The 19,799-nt window shown below is 43.3% G+C and overlaps 2 protein-coding genes across 1 annotated transcript in view; one reads left to right on the top strand and one right to left on the bottom strand.

Moving 5' to 3' along the window:
• The window catches only part of Erich1 (glutamate-rich 1), a gene marked incomplete at its 5' end in the record, with an annotated part of 52,793,804 nt that overhangs the window by 16,884,482 nt on the left and 35,889,523 nt on the right, over positions 1–19,799 (bottom strand).
• Tex15 (testis expressed 15, meiosis and synapsis associated) overlaps positions 3,759–19,799 on the top strand; it is a 59,949-nt gene continuing 43,908 nt past the window's right edge. Inside the window, 2 exon segments of the mRNA NM_001106087.2 lie at positions 3,759–3,919; positions 13,964–14,039. The gene's annotated coding sequence lies outside the window, so the exon portion shown is untranslated.

Below are 19,799 nucleotides of genomic sequence, written 5' to 3'. Positions count from 1 at the left end.
ACAATCTGAAAAGATCCCACGAGCTGCAGAGCAAAAAGAACAAAAGGAGGGGGTCGACGGAGGAGCAAGACAAACCCTCACATTCCGGCAGCTGTTTTCCTGAATGAAGAAGCAGCTTTGTGATGGATGTGAACACGTCTGCAAATACATGTCTGCTCCAGGCTGAAAGGTGGCTGAGTGCAGGAGAGTCCAGGGTACACGGGCTAAAGATCACCCTCACCCAGACACATTGAACAGAGACACTGAGGCTCTAACTGAACATTTGAAAAGACGTAGACACAGAAATAATTTCGAAGAGCACTTCTGACCATAATTAAAAACAGAATACAGCAAAAGCTATTTTAAAGGAGAAACAATTTCAGTAAAAAAATAATTTAAATAAAACAGAATGAAAATTCCAGATGATGTTAACAAATGCAACGAAAGAAAATCAGGTTAATTTCTTTAAGGTCTGGGAAAATAGGGCTGGAAAGATGGCTCAGTGGTTAAGAGCATTGTCTGCTCTTCCATAGGTCCTGAGTTCAAATCCCAGCAGCCACATGGTGGCTCACAACCATCTGTAATGAGATCTGATGCCCTCTACTGGTGTGCCTGAAGACAGCGACAGTGTACTTACATATAAATAAATAAATCTTTTTAAAAAAAAGGATTGGGGAAAATAACAGACGCCATTTTCATCTGCGTCTATTGCAGAGTGCGTTCTAGTATTATTTAGTTAATAAAAATATTTATGCGTATCAGTCCTCTAAAGGAAACAAAAGAAGATACAGCATTTGTATCAAGGAAATATATTTCAGTTAACAGAAGCCTAGCTAATACGCCAAGGCTATAGGTTGCTCTCCACAAACTGATTCCAAGGCAGCATTGCTGAGGACAACACCCACTCAACTCACTGGACGTGGAGGACCCAGCAGATACCTCAGAAACTTCACCCCTACATTCTAGCGTCATTGCTACAGGAAGGTACTGGGCGCCCTCCCAAAGTATACTTAGCACTCACATTTATTGATTCATCTAAAAATTTACGTGTGTGTGTGTGTTGTATGTGTGTGGTGTGTGTATATTTATGTGTTTGCCTGTACTGTATGTGTGTAGTGTGTATATGTTGCACCCGATAAGGTCTCCTGCTTAACTTGGAGCAAGGCTGGCAACCGGCAAGCTCCGGTTTACCTCCTGTCCGTCCCCTTCATGCTGGGATCACAGAGGCAAGAACCACATCTGGCTTTTTATACAAGTGCTGGGAATTCAAGCTTCTGAAGTAAGCTTTCAATTCTTACCCACTGGGCCATCTCTCCAGGCTACAAAAGACTTTTTAATCTCCAAATGATTTATGTTGCAGTAATTCCCAACCCCCAAAAGCCCATATTAAAAAAAAAAAAAAGGGGGGGGGGCTGGGGATTTAGCTCAGTGGTAGAGCGCTTACCTAGGAAGCGCAAGGCCCTGGGTTCGGTCCCCAGCTCCAAAAAAAAGAACCAAAAAAAAAAAAAAAGAAAAAAACAACAACAAAAAAACACCATCGAGTTATTACATTTATAAACTGTGTGCATAGACTGTGCAGACCTAGCACTACACTAACTTATTCCAAGGCTAGGAGACTCTTTGCTACCTGCAGTTTCCTCTGGCCACATGCTTCTGCTCCATCTTGGATTCCTCCTCCTCCTCTTCCTCCTTCTCCTCCTCTTCCTCCTCCTCCTTCCCTCACTCTCAAGACCTCCCATCCCACCTTTCCCCTCTACTGCCCAATCACAGACTTGATCTTTATTTAACCAGTTAAAATAGTGAGATTTTTAACTTGAGAGCGCCGGGAGTACGTGATCAACTGCAAGTGGGGGTAGTGGTGGGGTAGCCCTCCCCCACCCCCGTTGGGGAAGCAAATTAACATCAGAATACAAACAGCTTCAGAGCAATCCACAACAGATTCTGAAGGGTATTTTTCTTCTTCCCCTCCTCCTCTTCTTCTTCCTCTTCCTCCTCTTCCTCCTCTATCTCCTCCTCCTCCTCCTCCTCTTCCTCCTCCTTCTTCTTCCTCTTTGTTTATTTGGGTTTTTTCCAAGCATGATTTCTTTGTGTAGCTCCTGGCTGTCCTGGAACTCCCTCTGTAGACCACGATGGCCTTGAACTCAGAGATCCACCTGCCTCTGCTCCCTGAGTGCTGGGATTAATGGTGGGTGCCACCAAGATGGACTTTTCTTCTGTTCTATATATTTGTATAATAACATTTAGTGTTTATTTGGAAGGGCCTTAAGTGCTGATGAAAGTTACGTCTCTTCACTCAGCTGGACTTAGAGTAAAAGAAGCAAATATCTCCATTTTCATAAAGTCCAGAGCTGCAACTTTCAGTAAAGGCGAAACCTTTTATAGACCAAAATATTAAAGACAACACCTCATGCCACATACTTTAATTTTTTACATAATAAATTATTGTTGAAAGGGCCATAGCACATCTTTTGAGCCCCTTGTCTTGGGTTTTCTGCCTGGGTATAGTGCAGTAATTCTCAAGCTTAGAATTGTGAAGTTAAATCCAAACCACTTGACCAGAGGACTGGATTCTGTGAGCCACAAGAGTCTCTAAACAGGCCGGAAGGTGAAGGAGAATTCACTTTCTGAATGCAAGAAGTCTTTTTTTTTTTTTTTCTTTTTTCTTTTTTTCGGAGCTGGGGATCGAACCCAGGGCCTTGCGCTTGCTAGGCAAGCGCTCTACCACTGAGCTAAATCCCCAACCCCAAGAAGTCTTTTAAAAACATCATTGTTTCAGATCCTTGAAACACAATTCTGCTGTCCTAGAGGACCCAAGTTCAGTTCCCAGCACCATGTCAGGCAGCTCGGAACCACCAGTAGCTCCATGCTCGGGGTCATCTAAAACCTGCCTAGTATTGTCACAGAATTGGGCCCTGCCGCCCAATTTCTTTTTCTCTTTTATTAAAACAGTATCAGAGACCAGTGTTAACAATTCCTCCCTGCAAGCCTACTATGTGCAGAGGACATACACACTAAGCACAGAGTTCACCTCTAGGGAATAAGCGCCATTCTACCAGCCCCCCCCCCCCCCCCCCCCGTTCAAGCCAGCTGGGAGGAGTTTCCGCCTTCCCTCCTACTGCGCAAGCGCAATCAGAAACCCTGGCTCCACCTCCTGCACGTGAGTGAGTGGAGGTATAAAAGCATAGTCTGCAGCGCTGTTCCTGAAGATTCCAGAGAAGCAAGAGGAGCTTGCAGGCGTTCTGTCTCAGCTAAGCGCTGAATTCCAAGGAGCCGAAGGATGAAGGAACTCCAGGTTTGTGGGAGAATGTGGTGGATGAGGGCGAGGAGGAGGTGCAGTTAGCAGGTTTCGGATAAATCGAGGAAGTTATTATTATTATTATTATTATTATTATTACTACTACTACTACTACTACTACTACTACTACTACTACTACTAATTTGAGGAGTGGATGTCCTCGCTGTGGACCAGGCTGGACTCGAACTTCGGATTTCCTCGAGCAATTGAGCCGGCCACCCTGGCGCTGTGTGAAGGTGTGAGGCAGCGTTCGTATGCAACCTAGCTCCTCGCTCGGTGCCTGCCTGCTAGGTGCCCGCCCTAGCACGAGAGATTCGGGCTCCGAGGGCGGTGCCAGGGCAGGTCCACACCTGCGCGTGCGCGGAGCAGGGCAGGGACCATCGGGGCTCCCCGGGGCTGGCTCTCCCTCGTGCGCCGGGGGGTGGGGGGAGTGGGGGGGGGTGGGGGTGGGGGAAAGGTCCTGAGGTGGGCGGGGTTCACAGAGGCTCCGCCCCCCACGGGCTGGCACCTGGGACTCCGGCGAAGCGGCTCGCCGGGCGGGCGGAGGCTTGCTAGACTGCGGCGCGCGTCCATGTCGGACTCGGACGATGTCCTTGTGCTCTGGCTGCCCGCGGCCTGGGTGCAAGAGTCGGTGGACCCTCCCAGGTAGGGGAGGGGCGCGGGGACGTCTGCATCAGTCTCCTGCCGCAGACTCTGCTCCTGAGGTGCCTTGGCCAGGGCTGAGTGGAGGTTTTGTGAGTGGGCTCGCCTTGGTGGCCCTTGATGCTTTGAGTCTATTCTTTGGATACTAACATGTTGTGACCTGAGGGTCCTGTAGTGGTGTGGATGTGGAAGAGTCGACTTGCCAGGTAAATTAAATTCAAGCCACTTGGCGCGTCTGGACTCAGATCTTCTATGACGGTTTCCTCTGTATTTGAGTTTTGGCCATATTGGGGTGTGGAGGAGGGGTCTTTAGGCAGTGATGTCCAAAAAGCGGAAAGACCGACGGTATTGGCAATCCCGATGCTTTAAAGATGCCACAGTGCCCTCCGGTTGTAAAGTGTGAGCTGTAAGAGCAGTGTGAAACTGTTGGACTGTGTGCTGTGTGGACCACCTCCGGGTGTAACGTAGAACACTAGAAGTGTATTCATTGCCTGTTCGCAATTTCTTGGAATTTTCAAGTCTGTGTAGGAAATAAAAGTGTTATTCAGTTCACATTTCGAAAATTCAGGGTTTTTTTGGCTTTGTTTAAAAACTTCTAGGTTTCACATGAAGTTAGGGGGGAGGAAAGATGACCGATATATACTGTATAAAAAATATGTAAATTTTGAAACATCAACCCCCAAACTCTTCCTCCCCCAACCCCGCTTAAAAATATATCTTTTTCCGCTTAAAAATATATCTTTAAAGCTAGCAACTTGGGCAGAGTAGCCCAGCAGTCGGGAGGCAGAAACAAGCAGATCTCTGAGTTGGAGGCTAGCCTGGGGTACAGAGGGACTTTCTTGTCAGCCAGAGAGCTACACCGTGGGGTAAAAAAAAAAAAAAAGATAACCATTGCTGTTTTGAGGAGAGAGCGTTTTAACAGTTGGGTTTAAGGGAACTGGGGAGTGAATCAGTATGTACGTATGCATGCATGCATGCATGCATTTTTGCAATTCCTATCCTTGATCACCTTAAAAGTTTTGATTCAAAGCAAAAGCCCGTTTTTTTAACTGTTAACCCAGACACTTTAAAAGTCTGAGCCTTCATGGTCATAAAGGTAATCACATTTGCTGAGAAAGTGTTTAAACACCTTGAATACCTGTGTGGATTCTTCGATAAGAAGTTGTTAAGGAAGGCTTCATAAACAAGTAACTCGTTTTCCTTCTCTGAAGTGTTTAATCCTAGAGCTCACACCTTAACGTGTACCATAAATCTTGCCACAGTTTACAGTGTACCAAAGCCCTTTTACAACTGTACTCACCTTCACTTCACTGTGCTTGTTGAAGTGCCTGAATGTGCTGTTAGGTGTAAAGAAATCTGATCATTTCTCCAGTCCCTGAATGTGCTGTGTTTGTGGTTAGTTTTGCTTGAAATCTATAAAGTATCCTTATTTTGATTAACAGTGGACTTCTTGTTCAGTTGAGTTGACATGTTTAAAAATGCTTTCCTGAGGTGACTTAGCTTTGTAATTCTTAGCTTTGCTGAGTTTGTTTAGTATATGCTGCGTTAGGCTTGTCAGAAATCAGTGTAATAGTGACAGTTAGGTTTTAGTAGGTAAGGTGGAGGTACGAGAAGGACTAAGGGAAAGTCAAACAATTTAAAACCATATGCACAAGTAAATTGTTTTAATAAGCAACTTAGCCTATGAAGACTTGCCCCGATAATCCGGTAGCAATTCTGTATCCTTGGAATGTGTAGTCTACCTCTGTAAAGCCTTTGTAATTGCTGCCCTTTGAAATGAATGCTAGCTGCTCCTGAGGGGCTCTGTTACTACTGCCACCGCCACCTGAGTCTTGGGCTAAGCTGATGTGGCTGCTTTCACTGGTATAGCTTAATTGAGGTAGACAGTGAATCCTCATCCCAGCAAACGGAGAGAGTCTTGTTCAGTGCCTGTTAGCCACAAGATAGACAAAGATATTGTTATTCTCCGGGTATTTCTGAGAGGTGTAGCCTACCATATCTCCAACTGAACAGTGATGGAATGATGAGTTTAGTTGCTGTCAGGATACAAATCTGAAACTAACTGCACACACACACACACTCTCTCTTACACACCTCAAGGAGGGCGGGGGAATTATCTTTTGCCAGTGAACTTAAAATGTCATTTCTTTCGTGAGCTTGTTAACACTAGTGGAGCATCAAAACTAAAATGAGAATGACTGAATGACTGTTTTAGTTAAGTCTTCGGGAACCATTGTCTTCCTCCAGTCTAGACCCTTAGGTTGATGTGGTTCTGGGTAAGGTGGCCCTTTTCCTCACCTGTTGTAAGCGTTGGGATGCTGTAACGATCCGTTTTGTCATTTAAGAGAGTTTAACCAGACTGCATCAAAGTTTTATATTGCAAAGAGCCAGGGAAGCTCTTATTTGGCTGTAGCAACAGAGTGACAATGGGTAAGTTGCCAGGAAAGCTCAGCAGAGCCTGTTTCTCTTGGGATAGGGGTCTTTAAAGAAGGGAGAAAGTGACTGTCTTCAGCCTCGTGCCTTGCTTTGGGAGACTGGATTTCTGGTTTTTGTGACTTAGTCTAGGGAAGATGGAGTGCTTTCAATGAGCAGAAAGGATGGTAATTGGGTCATGAGAAAAGGTCAGAGGAGGAGGGTCAGGAAGAAGCTTCCCTTACGAAACCTTTCAGTCTCAGGTTCAGAGTACTCAGAGTCAGGTGCCATACAGATGGGGTACCATTTCCTGAGCCCCAACACTTGAAAGGCCTCTAATTAAGATAATGTGTTGGGTTTTGTTGAAGTAAAATGTATGGCTTTATCCATAGACGATAAAGCACTAGTTCTCAACCTGCGGGTCATGATCTCTTTGGCAAACCTCTGTGTCCAAAAAATATTTACGATTCATAACAGCAGCAAAATTACAGTTACGAAGCAGCAATGAAATAAGTTTTTGATCGGGGAGGGTGGGGGTCACCACAACGTGAGGAACTGTATTAGAGTCTCAGCGTTAGGAAGGTTGAGGACCATCCCCTCCACCAAAAGCACATTGAGGAGCAGTTGAAGCAGAAGAGGTTGGTTTTAGAAGGCATTTCAGTTCAGCTAGATAGTGTCAGAGCTGCGTTCCTAGCTAGGCTTGTGACTGCCAAGTTGTTGCTGCTCCCGTTAGTCTGCTCTTAGCTGCTGAGCTCAAATGTGTTGCTGGGGCAGTGTTCTCTGTGAGGCTGGCAGGGAAAACCTGACTTAAAAAGACATTTCAAGGGGGTTGGGGATTTAGCTCAGTGGTAGAGCGCTTGCCTAGCAAGTGCAAGGCCCTGGGTTCGGTCCCCAGCTCCTAAAAAAAAGAAAAAAGAAAAAAAAAAGACATTTCAAGTTCACCAAACTTTTAATGTAAGTTCTTAGCAAGAATGATGAATGAGAACTACATAAAGAAAGGATAGAAGCGTTTCTCAGTAGATAGAGAGGGTTACTATAATTTTGTGTCATTAATTGATCAAAACAAGGACAGACAGCTCTCATAAAATTAAAAACAAAATGTTTGCTTGTGTAAGAAAAGTAAAAGGAGGGGGTTGGGGATTTAGCTCAGTTGTAGAGCGCTTGCCTAGGAAGCGCAAGGCCCTGGGTTCGGTCCCCAGCTCCGAAAAACAAAAAGAACAACAAAAAAAAAAAAAGAAAGAAAGAAAAGGAAAGTAATGGTGAGAGGAGTCGAAGCCCAGTGACCCACCCGATGGTATTTTTATTTAAGTTGTCCATCTTGAGTAGGGTTAGGCACAGCCACAGTTGGTAAAGGAATAGGAAGCAACTTAGGTTAACAGTAGAACCTGTGCCTCAGTTTTATTAGCTGTGAAATGGAGTCAGGTAGAATCTTAAGGCAAATGTTAGATTAGATAATGAGGCACTGTTACTATCGCTGCTGTGAAAAAAGATCGGTAAATGGTGGGCTGATACCTTTTCAAATTTAAATTCACTTAATTTTAAGCGATCATTCTACTTCATTATTGAGAAAGATACAGAATTTGATAAGTTAAGGAAATAATTGTGTTAGTGATTTTTCTAAGCCTTGACTCATTACAAAATTAAATATTACTTTTTTTTCTTTTGCACAGGTGTGGGGAGTGAGGTATTGTAGGCAAACTTGGGGGTATACATCTAACTTCAAAACTCAAAAGATCAAGGCAGAAAGATTGCGGGTTCAAGGGCAGCTTGGCCTTCCCTTTTTCGAGAAATGGGGTGTGGAAGACCACACCTCACCTCCGTGTTCTTAGTTCACTCATCTCAGGTGTTTGTTTTTTCCAGCAGACTGAAAGGTGAGTGAGAAAGATAATTTCCTGTTAGAGAGACAGAGACAGACCGAGCTCAGCCAGGGCTAGCTAGCTACTTGGTCAAAGCCCTAGGAGTTAAAAGGTCCAGAATAGGGTAAGGGTAAGGTTTTGTTGTGCTGCCTGAAGGCTGTGAAGGGTGGGAGGGTGATGAGCTCATCAGCTGAGCCCACACAGTCCGCTCTCGGCTCAGCGGACTAAAATTATATTAAAGAGGAACTGGGAATTAATTGTAAAGGCTCAGAGATGAGATTAATGGGCAATTCCTCACAGTTATGACAGTCTTTAGAAAACTCTAGGGAAACACAAAGAACTAAGATGATTAAAGATCTGCTTTGAAGGCAAACTAAGGAGTACATTTCACCGGGAAGCAGGCAGTGGAGGGAAGGTCACCTCTGGGTTGGTCAGCTCTCATTAGAAGCTTGTCACCTGCACAGTTGTTACTCTGCACTGATTAAAGTGATGATGGGGTTCGTAGATGTGACAGATTTCAGAAATAATTCTGTTGTTGAGGAGAATACCTCATACCTGATACCCTTTCTACAAAGATTAAATAAACTACTCTCGTTACTGTTCTTTTCTTCCAGGAGTTTTATATTATTCCCTTGAAAATTCAGTCATTATCTTTAATCATCTGATTATTTCTTTGTATTTCCCAAATGTCTTCTAAAAAGTGTCATAACCGTGAGGAATTAGCCACTAATCTTATCCCCGTGCCTTTACAGTAATTCCCAGTTCCTTTCCGGTATAATTTGCATCTACTGAGCAAAGAATGTAGTGTGGGCTCTGATGGTTAGCGGATCATGTTTCCACCCTTCACAGCCCGGCAACACAGCAGGCCTTCGTGTCTTATGCTCTTCTAGACCATGTAACGTCTAGGACCTTGACCAAGTAGCCAGCTCTGCTTCTATCTGTGGAAAAGAAAGGTAAAGACGTGACATTTCAAGGTCCTCATTTATTCTTTGTGTTCTTAACCCAGTAACTTAGAGGAACACATCTGTTTTCATTAATACTTGGGCTCACAAATAAAATGGTGCCAATATGTAAAAGGTAGGTAGCGTTAGGGAATCGCTCTTGTTTTGGAATTGGCTGTATGTCAGTCGAGCTGGGTGGATTTGTCCGTTCAGCAGGGTTGGAGAAGAATAAGGCATAGAGGAGTGATTTTTGGACTTAGCTGTTTTCTCCAAGTTCTCTGAAGCCTGGTGACTTCTACATCTGTGGAACTTGATCTGTTTTTACCAAAGGTTACAATCTCCAAAGGGAAAGAAAGTCAGGGAGTCCTAATCCTTGGAGGCCCCTTAAGGGTAGTTACTCCCCCGGTAGAAAGCAGCTGCACTGAAAGGACACTTTCTCATAGCCTAGGCTCTTGGGACAGATCTTAAGCATGCAAATTACATTTAACTTTGTTCTCAGTTGACCTGCATAATTAGGTGCTTATTCCTGAAGGAGAGCTTGCCCTAAAAATTTTAAGGGAAACTCTTCCATGTATATGAAACTGTAAACCAAAGTTGAAGCTTTTTAACCACTACGTGTTATGGAAATGACTGAGGGTGAAGCAGGGATTTACTGTTAGTAGAAAGAGCTCATTACCTGTGTGTTCTGTATGTGCATAACTACACGTGTGGCGTGAACAAGCAGTTGTTGAGATGTGTGGCTGCACTTCTTTTCCAAGATGGGGAACGAGTAGCTGTTTGAGAGTAGGGAACTCATCCAAAGGCCTTCTCTTGCCTCGTTTTGTTTCTTCCTCTAGTAGCATTGCACCCGAAAGTGAAGTTTGTTTCCCGATGCTAACACTGGCTGACAGATAGCACTGAAGTGGTGTGTGTGTGGGGGGGGGGGGTCTCATTAGGTGTCTTGGTGCTTTCTTCAGAACTTTCTCAGACTGGCAGATCTGAGCATTGGGTCACCGTCACCTGGAGAAGGTTTCAGAACACAGATTGCTGGGTCCCTCCTGTAGGTTCAGGAGATCTGTGTAGATTTACATCACAGCCGAGTTCCCAGGTGATGCTGAAGCTGCCACTCGGGGAACTCTGAAAACAGCTGCTTTTACTAGTCTAAACCGACCACAGATGGTTTCCCTGATGCAGGAGATTTCATTAACTAAGGCACTTCTTAGGTCCCGGTGCTTACAGTGCCCTTACCTATCTGCAAGATCACCTTTCTTTAAACGGTGCTGGGAATTGAACTTGGGTCTTCACATATGCTAGGCAAACACTCTGCCACTGACTTATTTATTTATATTCCTAACACCCACCCCCCATAGCATTCTCCTCAAATTTTGTGCCTTTGTAGATTTCAAAGGCACGAATTTCTTTTTTCTATTTCCTGAAATCTCACAAATTTCAAATTTCTCTTTTACAACAAAGTAACTTATATTCGCCTGATTCAGTTGTCCTCTCTGACACTCACTGCGTCAGTGTGCTAACCTAGCCCTTGTCCTGGAAGCTTCGAGTCTCCCTACAATCTCATCTAGGCCTAGAGTGTTCTCAGCCTCTGAGACCTCCTGCTGAATAAGCTCACCCTTCCTAGTTCTTTCTGATCTGGTCAGCTCAGCTGCTCTGGCTCAAACTCCTCTCCAGGATGACTGAGTTCAGTGTGGCTTCTCTCTTGGCTTCTCTTGAATTGCTCTGCTGGGCCTCAAATCTGTCAAGCTGTTCTGATCTTCTAGCTCCCCATTCTCTAACTTGTTCTCTGTACAACTGCCCCAGGAGAACTGCCTCCTCTTCTCGTCTCTGTGCTGCTGCTCCCTTTCCTCTCTCTCCTCCTGAGAGTTGGGCATATCTTACTCTGTCAAGTATTTCTCTGGTTTGTCACTTTATCACATGGCTGCTTCCTTCTACCAACTCCCTTTACCTTCATCGTTTGGGTTAAAGCTGTATATAGTAAGGGCATGTCTGTATTCCAGCCAGGGGGATTAAATGATGTGTGTGCTAAGGGATAAGCCACACCACAACTAGAAACAGGGTTTTTTAGTAAATAACCATCTCTGGGGTTCACAGCGTAATCAAATACCCTGCTGCAAAAGGTTAATGTGGTTTCTTTTATTTGACAAAAGATTTATTTAAAAATTGGGTTGCGGGCTGGAGAGATGGCTCAGCGGTTAAGAGCACCAACTGCTCTTCCTGAGATCCTGAGTTCAATTCCCAGCAACCACATGGTGGCTCACAGCCTTCTGTAATGGGATCCAGTGCCCTCTTCTGGTGTGTCTGAAGACAACAACAGTGTACTCATAAACAAAATAAATAAATCTTTAAAAAAAACAAACTGGATTGCATCTCCTAGACCTAAATAGTTGTATCGAAACGGAATCTGCTCTGCACTTTACATGTACCAAGGTGACGCCCTCCTCTACTTCTCCTCTTCCCGCCTTATACTTCATTTTCCCCGTCTAAGTTCACGCTTAAACATTTCTCTGTGCTGTATTACTGGTTTTCTCTGTCTACAGTTTGCAAAAGGAATGGGAAATAGACACAGTAAAGGGAAAAGGCATTGCAGGATTGAGGGTGTTTTTATCCAGTGGTAGGTTTTGTTTATTTTGAAATAGCTTGGGCTTGCTTGGTGCTCACGATCCTGGTGCCTCGGCCTCTGCAGAGGTGAGACTATAGCTGTGCACCACGGCACTCAGCACTGTTCAATGTCTGTCCACAGTTCTGTGGACAGATTACATCAAACCAGGACCCTGTTCCAACGTGTAGTTGATGTCATGTCATTTTAGCAGGGTCCCGGTAGGTAACTTCTCTCTTTCTTGTCCAGGGGCTCTGTTTGTCCTTCTGCCATTCCAGTCTGACAACTTTATATGACCTTTAGTGGCTAGTTCCTGTCCTTAGTTACCGTACAGTTTTGAAAGAGGCTCCTGGTGTACAGATTACCCACAGTATAAGAGCCGTTTGTGGATCTGGATCCTTCTCACATTTTCTGTGCAATAGTGCACGATCTGGTGTGCGCTGGGCCCTACTGTGTGCTATCGTTGCACACATCTGGAAAGTTTTTTCCTTGGTGGCAAATTTTCAGATCTTTTTGAAGAGTAAACGAGCATGCTTCATGAAGCCCACTCCTTTGATGCACTTGTGATACTCTGTGATAGAGTATTCCTGGGTCACTGTCACACTGGGGACAGGCAGACACTTTTCCTTATGGTAGTAACTCTTCCAGGCCCAACTTGGAAATGAAGAATGTAAAAGTTTGTGGAAAAGGGAAGGCCGGAGCTGGAGACGTGGCTCAGCGGTTAAGAGCACTAACTGCTCTTCCAGAGGTCCTGAGTTCAAATCCCAGCAACCACATGGTGGCTCACAACCATCTGTAATGAGATCTGATTAGACAGCTACAGTGTACTTCTATATAATAAATAAACAAATCTTTAAAAAAAAAAAAAAGGAAGGCCATCAAGCTACCTTTATGTGTCACACATACATTTAATACTGAGTACTTCAGACCATTATCGGTGTCCTTTGTGAATGACCGTGAGGCCTGCCCATTACTAATTGCTCAGTACTCCTAATCCCCAAATTCTTTGGTATTTTGCTACTAATTTCTCTTTCTGTTTTTGAGACAGGATCTTGTGTAGCCTAGGCAGTCCTCCCTCACTTGAGTTTGGCATATAGCCAAGGATGGCTTTGAACTCCTGATTATCTTGGTCCTACTTCTGGAACTGCAAACAGACATGGGCGATCGTGCCTGTCCTGGCATTTTGCTTTCTTTTTCTTGTTTTTTTTCGGAGCTGGGGACCGAACCCAGGGCCTTGCGCTTGCTAGGCAAGTGCTCTACCGCTGAGCTAAATCCCCAACCCCGGCATTTTGCTTTCAAGTGCCAATCTCTTTCTTATTACTGTAGTATTACAAGGTTAGGTTTGTCCAGCTGTCTCTTTTCATTGATACTTGAGTAAGGCATAGGCATCCTAGTAAAGCGGTCTAAAATACATAGCAATATTTTCCTCTTAAAGTTGATCTACAACATGTGGTTTTAGTTGGAGAGAAGAGAAACTCTAGAATTTTCAGTAAGTCTTAAAAGTTTGTCAGTTACTGCACTAATAAAAATAGATTTCCTTGAGGAATGGATAGCTTTTTAGTAAAAAAAAATAAAAAAATAAAAAAAAGAATTCCTTAGTCAGAATTGCCTTATTTCACAGTAGCTCAGAGCTGGTTGTCGTAGCTCTTTAAGGATAGAAACTAATCACAGCTCTTTAATGTTTCTGTGATATAGGAATAATATGAAGGGCCTGGGTTGGGATGGGGTGCTGGCTTTAGACTCCGGATTAAGGTAGCAAGCAAGCCTGGACCTGAAATTGAACTTGCGGTTGAATAAAGCCAGTTCTTTTAGCTTTCTTGGTTCGTGCTTTCTCTTCTTGCTAATGAGAAGGTAAAAGGAAGCGTTGATATACACAAAAAGTGTGCATGCATAGCGTGTGTGAAACTGTTCACCGTGAATTAGGTACATTGGTAACAGTACTTGGTGTTTAGTGGGTCTGCTGTATGTAAAACACTAAAGCAAGCCTATCCATCACCATTCTGCCATTTCACTTCATTAGAGGGCGCATGCATAAATGGTGAGCTGATGGCGCATTCTCACCAGCAGGTGACACTGTATGAAGGGAAGAGGGGAAGAAAAGAGATTTAAGATCCGATACGCAGAACACAAAATGAGTTGAGGCAGAAATCAGAGGGGAAGAACCAAACGATGTGGACTTTAGTTCTTTCTTAGCAGGAAGCTATTTTACCACAGTTTTCTACATTCTATCTCTTTCTCTTTGAAACAGATGCTCCGCTCCTGTTTTTCGTGTACAGACTGAATCCTGATCATATCTCTACGACAGTAGATACCATTGAAGAATGGTAAGTATTTCAAGTAATGACTTTGCTATTGTGACTTACAGTTCTGTGATTTAAAAAAAAAAAACAAAAAAACAAAAAAAAAAACCTTTTAGGTGATTCATTCTGATTTAGCAAGAATTTTTTAATGGTTGATGTTGGTTGTAGGTGTCACAGTAGAGAGAAGCTCACTAAAATTAAGCCTTCATTTTCCGAAGGAGCAGAGGGATTCAGCCTTCTTTCTTGGAAAAAAGACTGACCCCGACTGGCTGACTCCAGTTACTTTTTTTCATTCATTATACAAAAACTAATTGGGGCTGGGAAAAGTTCCAACCTCCAGAGTTATCTTGCCCTTGCTGTCTGTGAGAATATCAGTCCCTTTGACCAAGGCTAGCCATAATCAAGGTTTGTATAGCTGCAAGTTCTCACATAGACCTGAGTTTAGACTGTCCAGGGAGATAGCATTTCTTCAAGGTTCAAATAGTCTCAAACCAATTCCCAGCCTCTGGTGATTACAGCAAACAGCAGAATCTTTGCTGAAACATTTCCCTCGAAGCCAGACACAAAGGCTTCACTTTACATATTACTACAGTTTTTCAGTAGAGGAAGACACATGTGGAATGTATGTTACCATCTATAGACTACTTTCAGAGTGTGAAATACTTGTCCTGATGGTAAATCTTTATCGAGTACTACCTAAATTAATTTAAGCTGCTGTAATATCCCATAAACTATGTAACTCATAACCAACAGAAATATACTTCTTAGCCTTTCGTGATGGTTTGTATTTGAAACAGGAGGTCTTGAGTTCAAGGCCAGTCTTAGTTACATAAGTAACAGGTCAGATAGCTGGAAAACCCAAAGTTAAGGCAACAACTGATTCCTTTTCCCATCAGCCTTTGCTTTTCATAGACAGCATTTCACTGTGTCCTCACATAGGGAGTAGACTTCCCTAGCTCCCTTAGATGTCTTTTATTTATTTATTTTTTCTTTTTCTTTTTTTCGGAGCTGAGGACTGAACCCCAGGGCCTTGCGCTTGCTAGGCAAGCGCTCTACCACTGAGCTAAATCCCCAACCCCAGATGTCTTTTAAAATAACATTAGTCTGGGGCTCTTCCAGAGAGAGAGGACATGAGTTTGACATCAGGCAGCTCACAACTGTGAAACTCCAGTTCCAGGGGGTGTGATAGCAGCAGGCACCCACACCACTGTATACACGTAAGTAAAGTCTTTTGAAAAGGGAAACAGATCTCATAGAAACCACCTCGTTAACAGCAGTTAATAGCAGTGCTTAGGCTTCAACATACAGATTTGACCACAGGACATACTTAATTTCACAAGGGGGACTGTATTTTGTATGGAAGATAGAAAAATAACAATTGTTGTTTGGGGGTTGGTTAGTTGGTTGGTTTTTTTGTTTTTGTGGGTTTGGTTTGATTTGGTTGAGACCTGTTGAGTGTAACCATACGATAATTATCTGTGTGACTTCGTGTTTGAAACTATCCGTTGGGGTCTTCAGTGGGTACACAACTAAGGACAGCGACTGCCCCTCCCCCAGCTCATAGTACACTTGGCCCCTCCCTGACCCCTGATTACTAACAAAGCAGCATTCTCTCAGGAGTTACGCTTACTCATCTTCTAATTTTATGTGTTATTGTGGTTTGGGTGCACATAGTGTGGGTCTTTGGGCATGCGTGCCACAGCACATGTGTGGAGATGAGAGGACAACTTTGTGGAGTCCGTACTCTCCTTTTCTGTGGGTTCTAGGCAGAGAACTCGCATCACTAGGCTCGCACAGCAGGCCCCTTGTTCAGTGAGCCTGCTCTCCAGCCTCCTGTTGGCTTTTCTTTTTTTTTTTTTTTTTTTTTTTTTCTTTTCTTTTCTTTTTTTCGGAGCTGGGGACCGAACCCAGGGCCTTGCGCTTGCTAGGCAAGCGCTCTACCACTGAGCTAAATCCCCAACCTGGCTTTTCTTTTTATCCTTTGTTTTTAGAACTTCGAGTCAGCTACTGGAACTATTGTGCTCTTCCTGTAAGCCTTTGCCTCTGGGCGACAGTAAAGCCCTCCCAGAGAAGTAGAATTTAACAGGTGTATTTCTCCAAGGACATGATAGTCACCTGATACTTTTTCTAAAAGATCCTGATATCTGGCAAAGTAAACAAGACAGTGGAGAAATGGAAACTAGTCCGATAGATTCTGAGGGCTGTTTCAGTAAAAACTGCAAGCATAGTAAGTCAAGCTTTAGGTCATTGTTGTTCTAATTGTAGACATTGACAATATGATCGGATCTCATAAGATTTGGAAGAGGATGAAGGACAGACTAGTTGCTGCAAAATGATTGAACTTGATTTAAATGTGCATACAAGGGTCGACACGTAACTTTCACGTTTACAGTAACACTTACATTGTAAGATGGCCTGTAATCCTGGCTGTGTGCACGTTGAATCTGATGCTCAACCAGGTACTTCTGCTTCAATTGGCCAAATAAGCTCAGAGTTCACTAAGGATATCATTAATGGATGGCTCTTGCTGAGAGCCCTGCAGGGCTATCCTCTGGACCCTGTAGAGCAGCTTGGTGTCCGGCTTCCGTCACTGAAGCATTGTGTTACTTCCCTCCTTGACCCCACCACTCCCACTGGTGGAACAAACATTTGGTAGCCAATAATCAATCAGTTACCTGTTGGCCTGGAGCACTGTTTTAGACTAGTATTTTGGAATGAGCCGTTTTGTAATCCCTTTGATTGTGGACTTGCTGAATAAGGGTCAGTGTCACCTGTCCACAGGACTAATTTTTAAAAGCCCCTGCCTCTGCTTGAGAATGTCCTTGGGTGCTTTAGTGAAATACCACAAATGGGGCAACTCTAAAAGAACTTGTGACATTAGAGAAATCCGCCCAAGCTGCTGATAGAACCGGTGTGTGATGAGGGACACTTCCTCATTGACATTGTGTCCTTGGGGGGAGAAGTGTAGAGGGGGTCTATGGGATCGTTTTTTTCCAGGGACACTAATCCCATCAGGAAGATACACCTGTCAAGACCTAATTCCTGCTGAAAGGTCCCATCCTTGCTCTCATAATTGGTCCTGTTTAGATCTTGATCCCATTTGGGATTAGTCCATCTTTGTTCTTCCACATGTAGATAGCTGGTTTTCCTGGTAAATTGCAAAGACTGCCCTTGGAAATGGGATTGGCATCTGTATAGAGCATCGGTTTATTTCATATGCAATGAAGATTGATTTTGGACCTCTATATTGTAGCTCAGTGGTCTAGATGTCTGGTAGACTCCAAAGACTATGAACTTAAGTAAATTAATAAATAATATATGGGTGGATGGAGGGATATTTGCACGCATATATAATGTAGGAAACAAAGTGTTATAAACACAGTGCAGAAAAAAAGAACAGGTTCATGTTTACTAGAATGAAGATGGGAGAATTGCCAGTTGGTGGTGGCACAAACTTTTTTAATCTTGGGAGGCAGAGTGGATCACTGTGAATTTGAGGCCACCCTGGTCTACAGAGCAGGTTCCAGGACAGCCAGAACTACACAGGGAAACCACGTCTTGAATAACAGAAAGCAAACAAACAGAAAGATGGTGGAATCATCAAATAAAAATATGTTTAGGGCCAGTAAGATGGTTTAGCCTTTCTTTACAGAAAAAAAAAATGTTTTTTTCTGAAGCCTAATGACCTTAGTTTGAGTCCCTGGAACTCAGTGTGGAAGAAGAAAGCCAACACCAGAAAGTTGTCTTCTGACCCACTGTGGTACAGATGCGCGCACATACACACACACACACACACACACACACACACACACACACACACACACAAAATGGGGGCGCAAAAAATACTGTAATGTAAATTTCTCTAACATTTATTTTTACCTTGTTATGAAGGTAAGGCTGAGTAAGGTTTGCTCCACACATGCGTGTACCACCCCCCAGACCAGACAGACCCTGGGATTGGGAGTGACAGGCAGTTTTGAGCTGCTTGGTACAGGCACCAGGAGCCAAAGCCCCCTGTAGTTCAAGCATGTACTTTTAACTACTTGACCATTTCTCCAGTCCCTGTAACTTAAAATTTTTAAAAGCTTAGTAGTCTGAAGAACCAGTGAACTAGATTTTAGATATAAACAAGGAGCTTGTTTTAGATATAAACAAGAAACACGGAGAATAAAGGTAGATATTTGAGTATAAGTACTTAAAAAGGTTTATTAAGGAAATATAAAATATCACAACAGTCAAGATAAGCATTGCTGAGAGTGTCATGTAACATTTTTACTCTAATCACATTTGTTTATTTATGCATGCACATGTCTGTGTGCAGCTGTACATAACCACGGTGCACATATAACTCTAGAGTATAATGGATGTGGGGATTGCAGAGTACCCTGTGAAGGAGGCAGCGCTCTCCACCCACCATGTGGGCCTGGGGATGGAATTCAGGTTGTGTCAGGTTCCGGAGCACATGTCCACCTGCTGAGCCACCTCTCCAGCCTGCCAGAAGTCTTGAAAGACCCTAAGACGTTCAGGAAGCCCCACCCCATCAAATAGCTTGCCTAGATTGTGATTAATATGTGAGAAATTCCAGAAAACTAATTTCAGAGACGTAATTAAAAATATCTTTTTTAATTATGGGAGAAAAATATCCACAAATTAGTACAACTATATTGAGAATGATCAGACTGATTGAAACAAGGTCTTCTAGGCAGTATTGAAATTCACATCATCCTGTGCACGCACATACACACACACTCACGCGCGCGTGCTCGCGCACAGAGACAGACAGACAGACAGACACCATCTTTCCCCACTTTTGGATTTTCCAATTTGGTGCAATACATATTTCTTTTTTCTTTTTCTTTTTTTTCGGAGCTGGGGACCGAACCCAGGGCCTTGCGGTTGCTAGGCAAGCGCTCTACCACTGAGCTAAATCCCCAACCCCTGCAATACATATTTCTAAAGTATGTCCTTAGGGTTCTCAGGATTTTCTCAGTGTCTGTTATGTACACCCTTTCATTCCAATTATGTTGGTTTGGATATTCTTTTCCTGTGTCTTTTAATTTGGATAAGGGTTTGTCAATCTTACTGATTTTTTTTTTTCTCAAAGAACATAGTTTCATTGCTTCTTGTATTGATTGCTTTTGCTTCTGTTTATTTGTTTTAGCCCTCTAATTCCTGTGGTGGTGATTTCTCTTCCTTATAGAGCTTTTAGGTGTGCCGTTGAGTTACTAGTATGAGACCTCTCCACTTTTTTATGTAGACACTTAGTACTATGAACTTGCTTCTCAGAACCTCCTGCATCATGTCCCATAAGTTTGAGTATGTTACATATTCATTTACATTCAATCCTAGGAAGTCTTTAATTTCTTTATCTCTGTAGACCTATTTTTCATTCAGTAGTGAGTTCAGTTTCCATGAGTTTGTAAGCTTTCTAATTGTTGATATCCAGCTTTAATGGTGTCTGATAGGGTACAGGGAGTTAATTCAGTTTTCTTGTATCTGTTGAGACTTGCATTGTGTCTGAGTATGTGGACCGTCAGTTTTGGAGAAAGTTCTGTATGTGCTGAGAAGTAGACATATTCTTCTGTGTTTGAGTGAAATATGGAAAAATCTGCTAGGTCTGTTTAGTATATAGTGCCACTTAGCACTAGCATTTCTCTGTAAATACAGGTGCCCATATGTTTGTTGTATAGATGTCAAGAGTTGGAATGTCCTCTTAGTGGGTTTTTCTTTGAATATGTAGTATTCTTCCCTAACTCTTCTGATTAGTTTTGGTTTTAAGTCTAT

Source organism: Rattus norvegicus, chromosome 16, assembly GCF_021556685.1.
Source record: "Rattus norvegicus strain SHRSP/BbbUtx chromosome 16, alternate assembly SHRSP_T2T, whole genome shotgun sequence".
In the NCBI taxonomy this organism is placed as follows: Eukaryota; Metazoa; Chordata; class Mammalia; order Rodentia; family Muridae; genus Rattus; species Rattus norvegicus.
This window is presented reverse-complemented; position numbering and strand designations above follow the sequence as displayed.